General features: G+C 28.2%; 1 long non-coding RNA gene across 1 annotated transcript in view; it reads left to right on the top strand.

Moving 5' to 3' along the window:
• Positions 1 to 20,358, top strand: part of LOC127278665 (uncharacterized) — a 91,431-nt gene that overhangs the window by 21,611 nt on the left and 49,462 nt on the right. The window contains exon 5 of the long non-coding RNA XR_007842531.1: positions 13,713 to 13,837. This is a non-coding gene — a long non-coding RNA (uncharacterized LOC127278665). The remainder of the gene's footprint in view (positions 1 to 13,712; positions 13,838 to 20,358) is intronic.

Genomic DNA, 20,358 nt, shown 5'->3' with positions numbered 1-20,358 from the left:
AATCAAAAGAATAACTTTTTTTTCTTATATTTTGGGATTAAGTGATATATAAACTATAATATATATAACTTGGAAAATTGTAAGTAAAAATGTTATTCTTTTGAAAAATTGATATAAATGATTCTCCACGAGAAAGGGAACCTTTTAATAAAAAAATGTTTTAGGTTATGTTTGTGATTTTTTAAGTGAAAATACCTAAACGAAAAGAATCGACTCTTATAATACAAAATATTTATGTTTATATCTTCATTACATTAGAAAAATTCAATAAAAAATATTTTTAAAAACTTATTTTTGATTATTTGATTTAAATGAAAAATTTCGTAAAATCAAGGAAATATTTCTTTGATTTAAAGAAACGTTCTTTGAAACAAAAAAACTTTTTCTTGGTGTAGAGTGAGTGCTCCTTATAATATTTAAGGTCCCTTTTCTCGTGGAGCGTCACATATTTGCAAAGTACTTTTTTATATGGAAATGGCAAAATTGATGGAAAAAGTTTGACAAATAGAACAGAATTTAATTGGACTGTAATGAAATATATATATATAAGTAAAAATGGTATAGGAGATAAATAAAGTATAAAATATTATTTTTATATTCACTGTGTTTTCATGATTAACTTTATTACATAAGTATGCTGTTAAATTTAATTATTTTTGCTTTGAAATGGTTTATACCGATTAAATAGCGCAAGTTACGTGTAGTGTACTTCTATAAAGCGTCAGTTTGTGTATATAATGAAATATATACTACTCTGTAAAGTTGAATATTCTCCATAAATGGGCCCATAAAAAGCAATCTCCTCTGGAGTAAAGCTCTTGGGCGCGATCATCTCCTTTTCCCATGATTGACAAATACGATAAAAAGCTTCAAACTTCATTCATATAGATTCTTTATTTCATCTCAGAGGCTGAATTTAATGAGATTTACTCGTTTGGAAAAAAACAAGTCGATCGGCCTATAATAGTCAGCTTTCCAGTTATAAACCGTATAATTTTTCTTGCTATAAGGAATATTATGAAAAAGTTCTCGCATAAATTATAAATTGCAAAATAATGTTTATTCCATATGTTTAAATCAAAGAAATTGATTTGTTTAGTTTAAGTGAATTTTGTTTAAAAGTAACCTATAAAATACTTGGTTCAAACATAACTTCTTTCTGAGTGCTGTTTGATCCGCAGGCCGAACATAAACTTGTTTTATGCGAGTAATAATACATGTAAAAAGATATGCGGGTATCAATTTTCGTAACAATAAGTGAATTTAAGGGGAGAAATTGTGTATGTCATTTAGAGAGACATTGGTCACGATAATTGTAATTTCAGGATTTCAGGTAGAATGAAATCAAGTTTGTCGTTGAATAATTTCGAATGCTGGACAGTGACCCGAGGATACCCCTTAGCTTTCGCGGTTGCTGTCATTGTCTCATTGTATTATAAACGCATTGCGTCCGCTCAGTGCGTGAGTATCGATTGCCCTTGCCCCGCCTGCTGGCGTCGTCATGACGACACTCTAACCCCTAACCTAACCTCCACCTTGTATATTCACCCTCAAACCCCACATCATCCGGAGGACAAGAGGTGACAGTGGACAAGGAAGACTCTGTCGCCGCCTCTCGCTCTCATCCTCCATCCAGTTCACCTTCTTCTGATGTTGTCAAAGGCTTTCCAACTTCGACAACAAACCTCTCTCTTATTATTCTCCCAAAGACGACTTTTCATTTCACTCGCAAATTCACTATACAGATTTATAATCTCCAAAAAAAATAAACGTATCAGACAATACCTGCGTCTTTGTATATAAATTCACTTCCGTAAACATATCGTCGTCTCTTTAGATTATAATATTTTGACCAACATTTTCAATAAATGTTTACATTAGAACAACACAAAAAGAGTTTTGACTTATAATGAACCCACATAGAAATAAAAATTTGGACTCATTTTGAGTTGGGTCCTGGTCGGAATTTGCAAGTTATTTTATATTAAATTATTTTTTCTAATATTTCAACAATACCAGAAAGATTTTCTTTATCAGTACAAATATTTAGTAATTTTTAAGTAAAAAATTTTAATTACACAGCCACACAAAAAAAAAGTTCTGACCTGGAGGTCTGACTATGTTTACTATATACGTTTTTGGGGTCACTGAATCCGAATCCGGGGTCCATTTGACCCCATCAGATCAGGATTTTGACATAACCTCAAAAAACCAATATGACGGACATTTTTTGTAAAAATTCACCAAATTCGATTGAAACTCTCGGGGATTTTCGTGGTCGCTGGTTATAAATATAATGGGGTTAAATGGGCCTTGAATTAGTATAATTAGCGAAGAATAACGAGTTTCAAGCGAATCTGGTGAATTTTTCCATAAAAAGTGTCCGTCATATTGGTTTTTTGAGGTTATGTCAAAATCCTGAGCTGATGGGGTCAAATGGACTCCAGATTCGGATTCAGCGTCCCCACACGGAGAAAAAAGATTTCTTTTATAAAGTAACTTTTACTACTTTCAGAGTAAAACTGGACCAACTCGAAGTTTCTGCGCATCTCTGGCAATTTTTACTCCAAAAATAGTAAAATTTACTCTAGAAATAGTAAAACTTACTACGGAAACAGTAAAATTTACTACAGAAATAATAAATTTTACTATTTTTGGAGTAAAAATTGCCAGAGATGCGCAGAAACTTCGAGTTGGTCCAGTTTTACTCTGAAAGTAGTAAAAATTACTTTTTCTTTTTCTCCGTGCAAAAAACGTATAGTAAACATAGTCAGACCTTCAGGAATAATGTAATAATCATTTGCCATCGCAGAGGATTTTTTCGCATTAAACAATAATTTTTTTTCCTTCAAATTTATAAATTGAATAAGTGATGGAAAAAAATTTCAAAACAGAATTCCTCGAAAAAGAAGATAAATGTTTATGGATCCTACGGTATCGGTCTCACGAATTTTCGAATTACGGGACCCCGCAATACAATATACGACTCATTATATTATCCGCGCATCTCGTCATGAGGTCATTTATCATTGTTCAGGTATAACATACTGGCAACAAGAAGCGAACGATGCGTAATGAGATCTTCTTTTCTTTTCAATTTTAATAATTCTGAATTTTGCAGTCAGTAGTAGAAACGAATAATTTTAAATTAATGATTTAAATTATTTAATTCCAATAAAATCTGTTAAAGGACCCCGCATTTTTTTGTACAGAAATTGCGGCTTTCAGACAATTTTTCTAAAACTCTTCAGTTTAAGGCTTTCTGAACAAAAAATGTCAATTACAAAATTTAAAAATAATGGCTAGTTTTTGAGATACAGTAGCTCAAAGTTGAAAATAATGTTTTTGGGAATGTTCTGTTCTTAAAAATCAATCAAAATCACTCAGAATCTGTTACTCGGGGGGTTTTTGAGGTCACTGATCACGAATCTAAAGGCAGAATTTCAGAATTTAAAATGGCGGACGAATTTTGGAAAAATCAATCGAATTAACTCAGAATCTGTTACTTAGGGGTAACAGATTCTAAGTGATTTTGATTGATTTTTAAGTACAGAACATTCCAAAAAACATTATTTATTATGTTATTATTTTTCAACTTTGAGCTACTGTATCTCAAAAACTACACTGAAAAAAAAGTCTGGTTAAAATAACCAGAATTCTGGTTAATCTAACCAGAATAAAAAGTTATATATACCCTTACTACTTTTTCTGGTTAAAAGTACTAGAAAATTTGGTTAAAAAATTCTGGTTAATTTTACCAGAATTTCAAGTTAATCTTACTAGAATTTCAAGTTAATCTTACTAGAATTTTTCTAGTTAAAAATTTTGGGTTAACTTTTTCATCCATTCTTGCGATCCGCACGATAAACTATTCGAAAAAGAACAACAGACGCTATGCAGTGTCCGCGAACGCGCGTTTTTAACCAGAATAATTTAACCATACTTATTTAACTAGAACTGTTTAGTCTTTTTAACTATATTTTCTTGTTAAAATAACTAGAAATTTTTTAACCAAACGCATCTAGTAACTTTAACCAGAACTTTTGTTTCAGTGTATAGCCATTATTTTTAAATTTTGTTATTGACATTTTTTATTCAGAAGGCCTTAAACTACAAAACTGCAGAGTTTAAAAAAAAAACTCATTTAGATAACGATTAAGTATTATAAGATAAAGATGATTTATATTCATTTAAAAACATCCGTTTACATGATTTTTGTATATGTAAAATAGATGCAAAATTTGTTAATTAAAAATTCTTTTATAGAAACTCATATAATGTTATACAATACAAATTATAAGATTTGCTTGGAGATATTTTCGCTCATGTTATGTATACATATATATAACTACATTGTGTAGTATATATACATGTATGTGTAAAACAAACTGGATCCACAGAGTTTGGTCCAGAGTTGCAATGTATATATATGAGAAAGAAAAATCATCCATCACGTTCGAGGCCATCGGACACAGTGATGGGCGGACGATGTTTTAGGTTTCAGTTTTCTATAGGAGCACGTCATAAAATTGATGAGCGTCTTTGACTAATTTATTACATCGAAAAAAGCGTACAAAATCCATAATGATCATATAGTAAGACCGTTCTTACTTAATTTCCACACAAGAAATACTTATATCAACTCATTTTACGATTTCTGATTGTAAACCATGATATTTATTCTATAATATAAGGGTAAGAATTCCTGAAGTGGCCCCCTAATATTTTTTGTGTAATAGAAAAAAGTGATACCCACATATTTTGGTAGTCCATGATGTCACTAAAAAACCCCTGAAACGATTTTTCAAAATTCGCATTTTTTTAAAAGTTATAAACAATTAAACTTTTTTGCAACGTTTTGGAAAAAATTCTGTATCTTGAAATTGGCCGAACCGATTTTAATAAAAATTGATTTGGAGAAAGATTAAGATGCGTACTTTTGATAAATAAATAAATTATGAATAAAAAGTATAATTTGTTTAAACAAATTATATTGTTAATTTTTAACTTTATAAATTAACAATGTTCTCAGTCGATTTTTCCAATTTTTTTTATAGAATCATAAAAAGGGGCTTTTCACGATTCCATGACAAAAATAAAAAAGTGGGATTCTCAAAAACTTTAGAAGATACAGAATTTTTAGTCTTAACGCGCGCGAGTTTTCTGAGCAGCTCACGCATACGGCGCGGCATCTCCCGCGCGCCCCGCGCCAACCAAGACTCCATGAGAGTTCCCGATTATAATATTTTATTAACTCAATTAAACTAAACAGTTGTTTATATGTATTTTATTATTCATATCATTTTTGTTTATATTTAATAATTTTTATTATTTATAAAATTTCTGTTTATAATAAGTTTCTGATTATTTAATTTTAATGATAAATTTTCAACGTTTTTTAATTGTTTTTTTTTGTTAAATGTGTTGATGGCTGCTTTGCACGAAAAACAAATGAACTGTCCTATTAAATTTTTAAATCTATAATTCCACGAATTAGGCACTTTCACAAGATTTTTATAAACTGCTTTATGTTCGTTTTTTTCAACGGGTTGCAGCAAGTATTTGCTTTTGGCATATTTTAAGATTTGTTTTTATAGCACATACGCGAAAAAGTAAAATTTTTAATATACAACGTGAAAAATACTAATCGAAACAACAAACACGGACTTACATTTATGTATACGTAAAGAAAATACTATGATCTAAAAACGAAATTATCATGTTAGGTGAATGACCAGACGATTGTCGCGATTCTTTTGTTTTCACGTGAAAACGCGCAAATTTTCATTCAGTGCGCATAAACGTGAAATTTGTTAAAATTTTGACAGCAAACGTTAAACAATGCGGTCTAGAAAAATAAAACACGGATTCGCAATAATATATTTTATTATTCATTGATACATAAACAAAACAATTAAAAAACGTTGAAAATTTATCATTAAAATTAAATAATCAGAAACTTATTATAAACAGAAATTTTATAAATAATAAAAATTATTAAATATAAACAAAAATGATATGAATAATAAAATACATATAAACAACTGTTTAGTTTAATTGAGTTAATAAAATATTATAATCGGGAACTCTCATGGAGTCTTGGTTGGCGCGGGGCGCGCGGGAGATGCCGCGCCGTATGCGTGAGCTGCTCAGAAAACTCGCGCGCGTTAAGACTAAAAATTCTGTATCTTCTAAAGTTTTTGAGAATCCCACTTTTTTATTTTTGTCATGGAATCGTGAAAAGCCCCTTTTTATGATTCTATAAAAAAAATTGGAAAAATCGACTGAGAACATTGTTAATTTATAAAGTTAAAAATTAACAATATAATTTGTTTAAACAAATTATACTTTTTATTCATAATTTATTTATTTATCAAAAGTACGTATCTTAATCTTTCTCCAAACCAATTTTTATTAAAATCGGTTCGGCCAATTTCAAGATACAGAATTTTTTCCAAAACGTTGCAAAAAAGTTTAATTGTTTATAACTTTTAAAAAAATTCGAATTTTGAAAAATCGTTTCAGGGGTTTTTTAGTGACATCATGGACTACCAAAATATGTGGGTATCACTTTTTTCTATTACACAAAAAATATTAGGGGGCCACTTCAGGAATTCTTACCCATAATTAATTAGTTACTATATAGAATTAAACCAATATTTATTCGAATCGACAAAGAAATTTCTCAAATTTTATTGCTATGAATTTACAAAAAATAATTTAAAACAATGATTTAAATAATTGAATATAATATTCTATTTAAAGAATCGAAAATTATGAATAAGGACTAAAAAATTGTACATCGAATACAATATATGGAAAAATGAATTTTTATTTATTTATTTACAAGTAACGTTCACTTGTTACGACGGGTATTTAATTAATAATCTCATGCGATCTTATCGCTAACAAGGAACATCCTGCCTCTTAGTGCTTTACAGCTTTTTACTCTCAGTCAAAGAGTATTTTGAATTTTTTAATCAAACACGATTACAACCATGAAAAATGATGCAATTCTCACGGAGACACTCGTATCTGAAACCTGGATCTCTTTATTACGAATGACAAGTACGTGAAATAAGTACTTCCATATGTACTGGATGTCAGTTATTTACTATATTCAGTCCCTCAAGATATAAATCGCACTAGGATATTAGCTTTTAATATTCCCCCTCTGTACAATATTGTTTTATAATAATTTTGTGATATATTTAAAACAAAAATTTAACAGAACGCAAATTTTGTTTTCTTTATAGTTTATTACGAAAAACTAGTATATTGAATCAAGAAAACCGTAGGGGAGACCGGGGCTGTTTGGCGCAGGGGTTGCTTGGCGCACTTGAGTTTATTCAAAAGTGTTAAGTTACATTAATTTTTCTCTTTATTCTGCTTAAAGTACTTGATGAACTGTAAGTTTGTACAAAATTTCATTAATATTCATTCATTATTATTGTGGAGTATAGGTTAAAATAACTGATTTTGGCACTCCAAAGTAATTTTTTAACCTCTTCATTTTTTTGTGATATCTCTTTAAAAAATTCATTTTAGAAGAGCTCAAATATTAAATTTTGAGCTCTATACATTTGATTTATAAATTAATAAATATTTCAAAAGTACATTCGGGGTTAGGTGGTGCGGTTATCTGAAAATTTCGTTAAATATTAATAAAATGAAGTTGATTATATGAAATTTACACATTAATAAGCACCAATAACAATCCTATTCAAAAAATTTAACCGAATAAAGGTTTTTAAATATTCACAGCGTTATTATAAAAAAAAAATATTTTTAGGTATTTTACGATTTCATTTAATTTTTAAATGAAATTTTCTAATTTTTAAGTTTCAACAGTGGTATAAAAATAAAAGTATTAAATATATTTCAACTTTCTTTTCTTTTAATTAAAGCTGATATATTACATGTTACATGTTACATTACATGTTACAGTACATGTTACAAAGCAACTGACTCACAAGTGAACCTAATACCCAAGAACACGCCGATTTGTATGAAACTTGGCACACTTTTAGAACTCGGAAATCAAAATTGCAGATTCAATATGGCAGATTGAATTTTTTAAAAATTGTTAGTTTTTTACGGAACTTTGTATCTGGGGTTTTTTGGGGTCTCTGATTACGAATCTGAGATCAAATTTGCAAAATTTAAAATAGCGGATTGAATTTTTAAAAAATTGTTCGCTTTCTATGAAACTTGGTATCGGGGTGGGGAGGGGGGGGGGTCGTTTCACCCCCTAAACTTTCGTCTTTGCACAGAAAATTAAAAGGCATTAAAATAAGCTGCAACGCTTATTATTTTAATGCCTTCTAATTTTCTGTGTGCCGATACATTTAAAAATTCGTATCACTTAAAATTCTGTTGAATGGGAATTATGCTAAATTAGAATTCTTTTGGGTAGCAAGAAATTCTGTGAAATAAAAATTCTAACAAAATAAAAGTTGGATACCTAAACATTTTGTTAAGTAAAAATTTATTCAAAAATAAATTATGTTAATAAAGGCTAATTCAGAAAATGAAAATTTGTCTAAAATGTATCTGATAAAATTTTTTAAATTGAAAATTCTAATTATTTTTATGGAATAATCATGAACCTCTTAACATCAAGTTTTTGTGAAACAATATTATTATTATTATTTTGATTTTTGTGAACTTTTTATATTTATTTGCTCCTTCATTTTCTTTTTGAAATTAACACTGACAAGACAACTTCTGTGAAGAAACATTGTCGAGGAGTAATAAAAAAAAAAGATAAAAGAATCAGCTAAAAAGTGATGAAATAAGTCGTGCGGGTGAAAAATGAAAATTTAAACAATGGTCAGGCATAAAAGTGTCGACAAACGAAAAAGGATAGAAGCAAGATGTTAAAAAAAGAGAGAAGAAACAGAAAAGACCTTGAATTCTTGAAGGAAGTGAGGAGAATATAAAGAAATCCTTGTAATCCCGAAAAGCTAAGCTGACAAGGAGGATGGAGATCATCCTCCGTAGTGGAAGATCTCTTTGAGCTTGAGAACAAACAGTGAAGTCAAGCCCGAACCACTCAAGCGCAGGACACGAGCACAAAGGACCAACAATATTCAGAACGATACACAGCTGGCTTGTAAAACACAGAGATCCTGTGAGATACCATGCTACCGCGTTTATAGTTAGTCGGGTGGTCTAACAAAAAAATAAAAAAAAAAAAAAATGAAAATAAATCGCTTCTCTATCGTTTTTCTCAGAGATTTTTCCCTTTAAATAACATTCATTCTACATTCGTAATAGATGTTCTTTCGTATATCCCTTCCCTTATTTTATTCCAAGAAAATTGAAATTAATGGAAAACTATTTTTCAAGAAACACACGTCGTTCATTTATACAAATTATATCCACACTCTTTTTAAATCTTGTCCAAATAACGTAGCTTTATATATACGCAATATAGTTGAGTTTTAATGTTAGATTGGCGTCAGGATCAATAATACATATGATTTTAATAGTTTGAAATTGCAATTTTAAGTTATTAAAAATTTTCAATGTTTTTAATTCAATTTTTAAAATATTTATAAACAGAATATTTTTTATATGTGACAGATTTTTTTTTATAATAAAATTTCAACATATTAATGAAAGTGTATTGTAAAGAATAAATAACAGAACAGGCAGCAAAAAAGAAGGAATATTCAAAAAGATTTACTATTTTTATATACATAGTGAAGATAAAAGAAAAAAAATCCGTTTTATCCTTGTAAAGTTGATGATAATAGAAAAATCATTTACGGGTCGACGATTTACGGTTCTGGACTGTTTTGTAGCGCGACGAGATTGTAATAATCTGCTTAAAATGGGCGCTTTCATTGTTTACTATCCTATCATCGTCAAGGAGCGATGAAATAGCAGCTTTTCAAACCCTCTCTATCCCTCTCTCATTCTCTATACACCTGGGTCAATCTTATATTCATGATACAATGAGTAAGAAATTTTAAGCGAGAAAATTGACCAGTCATATATATATAATTCGTTTTGAGAAATAATTGATTCACGATAAAACACAACTATAGTTTTTCTTTTAATGTTTTCCACCATAGGAATTCCTAATTATATAACGCATACATAACACTAATAAAATGTTTCAAACATTTTTTTTTAAATATTATTAAAATATGATGAGGAAGGTCTATTATGTGCGAAAACTGAAATATTTTGTTTAAAAAATTAGGGACGCACGAATAAGTTCTAAAAATCAATTGTTAAAATTTTCATATAATAAAATTATAAATATAATTTTCATTGAGCCGAATTTTATTGGTTTGCATTATTATATTTTGCAAAATTTTTATTTGACATAATATTGACATTTTTTAATGAATTTTTATTAGGTAGATTTTCATTTACATATAAAAATTTTTTAAAATAAATTTTCATTTGTTGGAATTATTAAATTCTGATGAAAATTTTGCAAAATAATAATTTTTAAAAAAACATACATAACACTTACATATCCCAGGTAGAAAAATTAACATTACTAACGTTACTAATATTACTAACGTTACTAATGTTACTAACGTTAGTACATATAAAACAAGGAGGGGGTCCTTTATGTTTATTTCATAAACATTATGCTTCCTCATTCTGTGAAGCAAAAAATTCGCTTCCTCGTGAAGGAAGCAATGAATTTGTCCAATTGAATTGATTGATTTAAAAAATTTCGAGTTAAAAATGTTTTAAATTAATTAAATTTTTTGAAAAATAAAGAAAATTTTAATTAATTTTGAGTGTAACATAAACTTTATATATGGGTGATTCTCCAGAAACAGGTCACTTTTGATTCTTTGATTAATTAGTTAATAAATATTATCTAGAATTGGTTTATTTTTTTTTTAATTTCTTCATTTTAATGATCTTTAATAAACTCATTATCAATATAATGATATTTTACTTCCCAAAATTTATTTTGTCATCTGAAATATGCTAAAAATATACTTTTGCTCGTTCCACACATGGATTTTGCTATTTTTGAATAAGATTTTTGACATTAAAATTAAAAAAATAAAATTTGTCATTATAGTCATTTTAAAGTATTGCTGAAAAACTGTTATTCCCTAAAAGGGTTTTTAATTTTTCGTCCATTTAAATAAAAAAATGTTTATTTATAATGTTTCTTCGTAAATTTTTTTCTGGATCCGGAGTTGAGAATTTGACTAGTTTTTCGAGGTTTTGCTTGTTATTTTCATTGTAACTAAAGCAATTTTTTGATAAATATGTGTAAAAATCCCAATTGAATAAAAATCAACGGTACTAATTAACTAATTAACTTTTAAATTTATATTATTAAACAATACAATTTGCGTATTTTTATTATGTCTCAACTCCGAACCTGTTTAAAACAATCGTTTTTCAAAATAATTTTGAATTTCAACCTATAGTATCGATAAAAGTAATAAAATTGTATAAAATCCCTAAAGGATTTTTTATTTAGTCCTTAATTAACAAAGTAATTAATGTTTTTCATTTGTTTCTCAACTCCAGCTCTCTCAACTCCGGCCCCCGAAATTTTATTGAGCATGCGCAAGTTTCGCGCGAGCAGAAACGACACTCAACTACAGGGCCGTCATTCAGCTTTTCAGTTCCCTTGCGTTTAAGAAACTTAATTTTTTTTCTCTATTTTTATAAAAAAAAGCCGAGATAAATTTCTACAAAACAATTAATTTTTGCAAAGAAATTATTGTTTTGTTCTCGAAAAATTAAATATTAAAAATTTAATTACATGTCTGCGCAAAAACAATGGTGCCTGGGGCCCCGGCCGCCCTTGCTACGCTATTGCGCTGAAAGTACTACAATACATATTTATCGTTAAAATTACATTAAAAACGATTTTTAAGCTCAAATATTTATTAGAATCACTTGTTCCAATCATAATTAATAAAAAGGATGCAATAAACATGTATTTTTAAATAATTTTGAAAAAAAAATTCCTTATTCAAAAGTGACCCGTTTCTGGAGAATCACCCATATACGAATCGATTCATTTTAATGCAAGGAATACAATTATTTTATTCATCAACTTGAATTTAAAAAAAACACAAAATTTTTTAGCTAAAATATGAATTTTCGATTTTTCAATTTTTATTAATTCTCAAATTTTAAATCAAATCTATACTTTATATATACCAACCAATTCGTTTCAATGCAGGGAATAAAATTATTTCATATATAAACATGAATTTAAATAAACACATCATTTTTTAGCTAAAATGAGAATTTTTGATTTTTTAACTTTCATTAATTCTTTAAATTGCAATAAAATCTATACTTTATATATATCAATCGATTCATCTTGACATAAAGAAGACGATTATATTATATATTACCTTAAATTTTTCGATTTAAAAATTTTTTCAATTAAAAAAAAATTGTTAGAAAAAAGACGATAAAATTTTTTTTTTGGGGTATTTTTAAAAATCCTCTCGTCATTTTTGAGAGATTAATGTGTTAAATAAGCCTACCAAATTTTATCCAAATCCATTAAAACCTGTTAAAGATATCGTGTTCACAAAAACGATCCACACACACATACATACATCCGGACAATTGATCAGGATCTCATATAACATGTTTCTATATAGAGGAAAATTTGTTTTCACCATTTTTAAAAAGTTTATAAACGAAAGGACTACATAGCTTCCTCCACGAGGAAGCAAAAATTAAGAAAATGTTTCTAAATTGTATTTTTGCAGAAACTTGTCGAAAATCGACCATCAGGAAGTATTTAATGTTCTTACCCGCACTTTTTATAATTTTCATTTCTATTATCACTTCCACTTTTTTATTTTCATTACCGTTTCCACTTTCACTTTTTCTAATTCTCTTTCGCACTTCCATTCCCACTTCCACTCTTTCTAATTCTCATTTCCACTTTCACTTCCACTTTCACTTTTTTATTTTCATTACCACTTCCACTTTTTCTAATTTTTATTCCCACTTCCCTTTTTCTAATTTTCATTCCCACTTCTACTCCCATTTTTTCCACTTCTAATTTTCATTAGCTGTTGCCATTTCGACTAAAACTCTTTCTAATTTCCATTTACACAACCATTTCCACTTTTTTTAATTACCATGGATGGAAATTAGAAAAAGTGAAAGTGATAATGAAAATTTAAAAAATTAGGAATGGAAGTGGGAGTGAAAATATAAAAAAGTTGTAATGAAAATAAAAAAGTAAAAGATGAAATGGGAATGAAAATTGGAACAAGTGGAAGTGAAAGTGTGAATGAGAATTAGAAAAAGTGGTAGTGGCAATGAATATAAAAAACTGGAAGTGGAAATGGGAATGAAAATTAGAAAAAGTGGAAGTGAAGTGGGAATGAGAATTAGAAAGAGTAGAAGTGAGAATGGAAGTGCGAATGAGAATTAGAAAAAGTATAAGTGGAAATGGGAATGAAAATTATAAAAAGTTTAAGTGGAAGTGAAAGTGATAATGGGAAAGTAGTGTCAAAGTTTCTGTGAAAATATATTTTAGAAACTCTTAATTTTTTTATAGGTACTAACGTTAGTAACATTAGTAATGTCAGTAACATTAGTAACGTTAGTAACGTTAATTTTTTCACCTGGGATGTTTTTTCATTGCAAGGCAGTACCTATAATAGTGTTTGAAATAAAATTAGTTCAATTGCTTATTTGTTTGCTTGAATTTTTTAAAACATTTTTTATTTTTTCAGTTTAAATTCATATTTATAACATTACCTGAAGAACTGAAGGGATGTGAACGATGGAAAAGCACGCCCTGCATTCTGTTTTAAAAGTGTGGTACCAATGCAGTCTCTGACAAGTGATTCCACAATCGGTAAGTTGTTTTTTATTCATTTTGACTCTAGGGAGTCAGTCAGAAAAATTGCCGTTCATATTGACGTCGAGTTCTCGAAAACTATAAGTTATATTTTTAAGATTTTTCTGTTATTCGATTAAAAAATTAAAAAAGACGTTATTTATATTTTACTCCTTTCTTTTTTGAGGAAGATGAATTTTTTTTTAATTTTCATAACCAAGTGGGATTGTACGCATAGGTGAAAAAACCTTTCTTTCAAAAAGTGCTCATATTTAGATAATTTTTTCAATTAAATAATGAAATAAACGTAAATGTGAGATAGAATAAAATTCTCTAATAAATTGTTTCAAAAATCAGTATTTGATTGATAAAAAAATTTTGAATATTGTCAGTGAACAAATTGTGCGCCTCGCGAAGAATCACCTATATATATGTTGAAGATATCCTATTTCCGTGATAAATTTATTTATATATATAGAAAATGGTAGATCTTTGAGACCTTTATACGCGACCACCATTGTTCCTTCGATGACAGGTGAGCTTGTTCTCAGAAAGAATGGACGCTCCTTTCGTGGTTTTACTTCGAAATTGCTCGCGTAAATTTCGGTGCCTTCGTGTGATTTACGCAACGACCTAACTCAGAATGTATGAGGAAGACACCCTTTAAACCAACTCCTACATAGTACATAGATTTATCTATATATATTGTATATCTACAGCTCGATATTACGACACATCGATATTTCTATACAGAACTTAATTGCGACATCCCCATTGGATGTTTATAATTTTACGGCCTGGTAAAATTTATATCCCCTTCACTGTTGTGGTGAGCTACCGTTGCAGTTAATGTCAATAGATGATATTTTCAATAAAAAAAGTATATTCTTGTCACAATATTTATTTTAAAAAGCGCATTTTGTGATATACTGCAAATTCGATTTTTTTTTGCATTTTTTTCCGTTTTTTTTAGTCTTACAGCACCCAAAATTTGAACATCGTAAAATATATATGTCGTGAGTTTTTTCATAATTTAATTATCAGCATGGTTATCCCGTGTAGAAATTGACCGACTTTGCCTTATTTAAAGTAATGCATTGGTAAGGGCCTCATCAGTTTTTCCTGTTTGAGCAAATTGTTTCATTAATGAGCAGTTTTTACGAGTTATATTAAAAAACAAAAAAAATATCACACGGTGACATCGAGGTGATATCATGTTGATATTTTACAGGGATTTAAAATTTTTTATTTATTATTATTTTTTAAATTATTAAAAATTTTAAATCCCTGTAAAATATCAATATGATATCACGGTGATATCACCATGATATCATCGTTATATGACTGTGATATCACCTTGATATCACCTCGATGTCACCGTGTGATATCACCGTAAGGCGGACATTTTGACATTTTCCTGATGTCACGGTGATATTCCCCGGTGATATCACCATGACATCTGGTTGATATATCGTGCTACTTGGGTATATTTTTAGATTTACAAATTTGAATAGTATATAATATTAGAAAATAGGATATTCGTATGGAAAACTGGTAAGCCCCTTGCCTTGCTCTGATCAGTTTTCTTGACAAGGTCCTTACCAGAGATCGGGAAAATTAGTAAGTACCCTATGAGGCCCACATCACGATTTCTGTACGGGTATAAATTGAAACGAACATAACCTCAAAAATCAAAGTCATTATGTCCAAAACTTTGGTTTTTGACGGAATTGAGACGAACATAACCTCAAAATTAGGGTCCATAGGTTAGAAGGACATCATGCGTGGTGCATATTGGAAACAAATTCTTTAAAATGAAATAATAAAAATTTTTCTTAAAGAATTTGGCTAAAATCAATCTTTGAAAATATATGAAAACTTATTACGTTCCTAATTAATTTTTTAATTTCAGAATAGATGAAAATTTAGTTTACGGATGCAAGTTGAAATATACAGGTTTATATGTATATTAAAATGTACATAAATTCATGTAATTATAAAAATTTATATATATATATATATATATATATATATATATAAATTGTTATAATTACATGAATACAACACTATAATTTTGAGTATTAAATAGATCTGATAGCTGACTATTATTAAATCACTTTGTCAGCAATCAAGCAGTTTACAAGAATATGGTTGTTATTACACCTGTTTTGGGATCATCAGAGTCACCAAATTTTAGTTTTTTTTTAAATAAAAATATATATATAATATGTATGATTATTCCTTTTTTTCTTTTCATGAGAAAGAGTCGCAGTTTTATACTATACTTATAGATCGAATCATTTCTATTAAGTACACATTTCTATGCAGAGGATAGTCGAGATTTAATATACATGTAAATTATATACCTACATTTCCATAATTTATGTACTTAAAAATTTTAATTTTAATACTTTATTCTTATTTTCGAAAAGTTTTTCCCCCAAATAAAAATTTCGTGAATTCTAATTTAATCTCCAAATTTCTTGGGAACGATATTTATGACTATAGATTCTATATGAAAGATAAAAAATTTATTTTTTCATTCTTTCAATATAATATATTATTTCCAGTTTAATTGAGATAATGTTGAAGAAAAAGACAAATCTTCAATATCCGAAACAAATTTATGGAAACATATTGAACTATATATGAGAAGTTAAACTTTTTTTTCCTAAGTAGGTGTAATTTTTGGATTGTATGTCACCTTTTTTTAAACTTTCTTGTCATTCTTCGAATATGTGAAATTGTTTGCTTTAGGTGAATATTGAAAGCTGAGAAACTTGTTGAAATAGGGAATTATTGTTGGATAAAATATAAAAAGAAAGTCAGACATAACGATCAAATTGTCATGCGTGGAATCATGCCCTCTTCCAGGTTGGTAAAGTGCCTACTGTATACATATATATATATATATATATACAATGGCAACTAACTAGGCGTGCAGTGGTTGATACATTTTGAGGAGGGTTCCACCAGGTATATGTCATGCGTGCGGTTTATATATATGTATTCTCTCTTGTCTTCTGTCAAGGAATATACAAGTGTCAAAAGCCCCAAGCGTTTCTTGTCATGACAGACATATATATATTTCTACTTTGAAAATCCTTCAAAAATTCGCGCAATTAAATAGCCTCACATATGGAATAATATTTTTCCCTTGGGATATATTATTATATATACCTCCACTGACCTCCAAACATCTCACACTCACATACACACACTCTAACCCTTTTTCAGAGATCTACTTTTTTAACCTTTCTGTCAACTTTATTCATGTTGATCAACTTATTATTCCTCAAGTATATGCGTATACCTCGTTTAATATCTGTTTGTAAATTCATCAGAGTCACTAAAATTAATATTAAACAGGGATAAAAAATAGACAACAGATGTTTTCAATTTATTAAATTTTGCAATTTCTTTTTTTTTCAGATTACATATATATCTAACATTTGTCAATCAGAACTGTTATACACAATAATAATAAAATTTAATTCCTAAATCATCACACAGCTTTTTTAAATGTATCAAAATAATACCTTAAATCGGATCATATTGCATCATTTTGATAGCTATAGGTTGTATTAATTTGATACAAAAAAAAAGGATTATTTTTAACATTGACCCGGGAATAGACTTGAAGAATTTTATTAATTTAAGGGAAAGGTCCTAGTAAGGCAGCACCATATATATCGAAACAAAAGTTTCGAAAAATTTTTAACAGTATTTACTTGAAAACAAGAAAATAAAATGCTTTGTCCCTTAGGATAATTTATTGGCAAGAAATACACCAGCTAAAACTTATTTTGAGTTAAAATAATAAAAAAAAATTAAAGTCGATAAATTAAATATGAGCACTTTTTTACGAAAAACTGTAACAGCACTTTCTCGGAAATAACAAACAAGAATACAATTTTCATTTAGAGAATTAATAAAAACTAAAAAATACACCAGCTAAGATTCACCAATCACGAAAATAACAACAAAAACTTTTTTTTAGCATAATCACATTAACACCATTTTACTGATTTTGACAGCCATTTGGTAGGTAATATGTCAATAAAGGTTTCGCGTTTCTGCCTACAGATGGAGATTGGCGCTGTTGGTAATAAAAACAAATAGGTATATTATGTACTTGGCAAATGGCTGTTAAAATCAGTAAATTAGTGTCGATATGTTATGTTAAAAATAAAAGTTTTTATTGTTATTTTCGTGATTGGTGAATCTTAGTTGGTGTATTTTTTAGTTTTTATTAATTCTCCAAATGAAAATTACATTCTTTGTTTGTTATTTCCGAGAAAGTACTGTTACAATTTTTCGTAATAAAGTGCTCATATTTAATTTATCGACATTCATTTTTTTCATTATTTTAACTCAAAGTAAGTTTTAGCTGATGGTGTATTTCTTGCCAATAATCAATTATCCTAAAGGACAAAGCATTTTATTTTCTTGTTTTCAAGTAAATACTGTAAAAAATTTTCCGAAACTTTTTTTTCGATATAGATTGTGCTGCCTTACTAGGACCTATCCTTAAGCTGTACTTCTAGCTTTTAAAAATTTCAATCAATTTCCAAAAATTCAAAATTTTTGAGTGTAGATCAAAATCTGTTTTCAGGATTTTAACTTCATATTACATAGAAAGTAATTTTCTTTCCAAACTTTGGATTTGTATACTCAAATTTTAAAGTATTGGGAATTGTAAACTCACTTTTAATTTGTTGTGAGAAGTGTAACTTAAAAATTTTTTTTCTAATGTGTACGAAATTTATATGTTAGTTTGCTTATACATTTTAAAATGAGGGACTAAAAGTCGAGATTTTTTTCTATGTATTAGGGTATATACAGACCTAAATCTTTTCAAGTCTTGTGCAAACAAAATATAACTATTTCATTTTGCGGTGGTATTAGGAAGAATGCTTTACCCTCTGGCACGTACCCTTGTCGTTTGGACCTTACACTATATATATATGTGTGTGTACATAAAAAATTTCGATGTGCGTTTATAAACATATTCTATACACAAGTGAAAAAGTGAGTGTCATTGTCGCACGTGGCTGATCCATACCCGTTAATAATAAAACCGTGTAATATTGTGGGGAGGATGAAAATGAAATGCGGTAATGTATGTGACTTCAACCACCGAGGGTGATGCTAACTTTCGAAAGCGGGATTTTAATTAGATTATGAACGATCGGTGCGCGCAACACGTTTATATCTTCATTTATATATTATAAATTTATTACAAAGTCAGTTGTAAATTAATATTACATTTTAAAAAAATATTCAAATTAAATATTGCTGTAATTTTTATTATTTTCAATTTTTTTTTATATATAGTATTCAAACTAAAATCTTGAATTTAATTTGAATTCAGAAATATTCATAATATTTGATTGGGGAACAAAAGTTTCAAAAAGATTCGAAATTTTTTTTTTCCAAAGTGATAAAATTTTTGTTTCCAAATCAATCCGAAGCTAAATTTTAATTCTTTTAAATTATGAAATTTCATTCCGAATATAAATCTGAATCAATTCGTTTCCAAGCCAATAGAATATTGAATCGGAATTAAATTTCAGAATCCAAAAGGATTAAAATTTTGTTACAGAATAAAACGAATTGATCCGGATAAAATATTTTGTTAAGTTACATTAAAATTTAGATTCGGATACACTGAAAAAAAAATTTATTTGATTCAAATACCAGTGTATTTGGTTATTATCAAATAAATATTTACTTGAATCAAATATTTCTTATTTGAATCAAATAAATGATATTTGCTTCAAATACTGTAATATTTGATTCAAGTAAATATTTATTTGATAATAACCAAATACACCGGTATTTAAATCAAATAAAATTTTTTTTCAGTATAGAAACTGATTGGCTCGAAAACAAATTTCGGAATGTCTCGGAATAAAATTGATTGAAATTTAATCCGAAACATTAGTTCTGCCATAGTATATTTACTTTTTATTTAACTAAAATTTATATAATTATGCATTAAAATTTCGGAAACAGCGCACGTCGAATGTCAATTATATATTGAAAATAACAACAAATTAATATTTCCTGACTTGAAGTTGCATTTTAAAATTTGAAAAATAAAAAAAAAACTAATGTTTGGGAAAAACGACTATTAGAAGAAATTTTGAAAAAAATGTTCTTTGGGAAAAAGAATTTTTGGAAAAATAATAACTTGGGCCTTTAGGAATTTGAACTTTTGTCTTTATAACTATGGGGCTATCCATAAACTTTTTTTCAGGGGGGGCTGAGGGTCAAAAACTCTATAAAAATGCATTTAACGCAATGTTAACAAGGGGGGTGAGGGGTTCTAAAAAGAATGAAAAATTGGTAACGTTGTTTATGAATAGCCCCTAATATTTAATTATAATAAATTTTATAAATTTATAATAAATACACATTTATATACAATTGATTATAAATCTTAGAGTTTATCCATTGAAATAATGTGAGGCAATTTGATTTTGTAATTGACATGAAAATGTGTCACTTTATTTCTACATATATGTGAAACAATT

This window comes from Leptopilina boulardi, unplaced genomic scaffold (genome assembly GCF_019393585.1).
Source record: "Leptopilina boulardi isolate dan_hultmark-lab unplaced genomic scaffold, ZJU_Lbou_2.1 LbouV2_210, whole genome shotgun sequence".
NCBI lineage: Eukaryota > Metazoa > Arthropoda > Insecta > Hymenoptera > Figitidae > Leptopilina > Leptopilina boulardi.
Note: the sequence above shows the minus strand (reverse complement) of the source record. Positions and strands in the feature narration are given on the sequence as shown.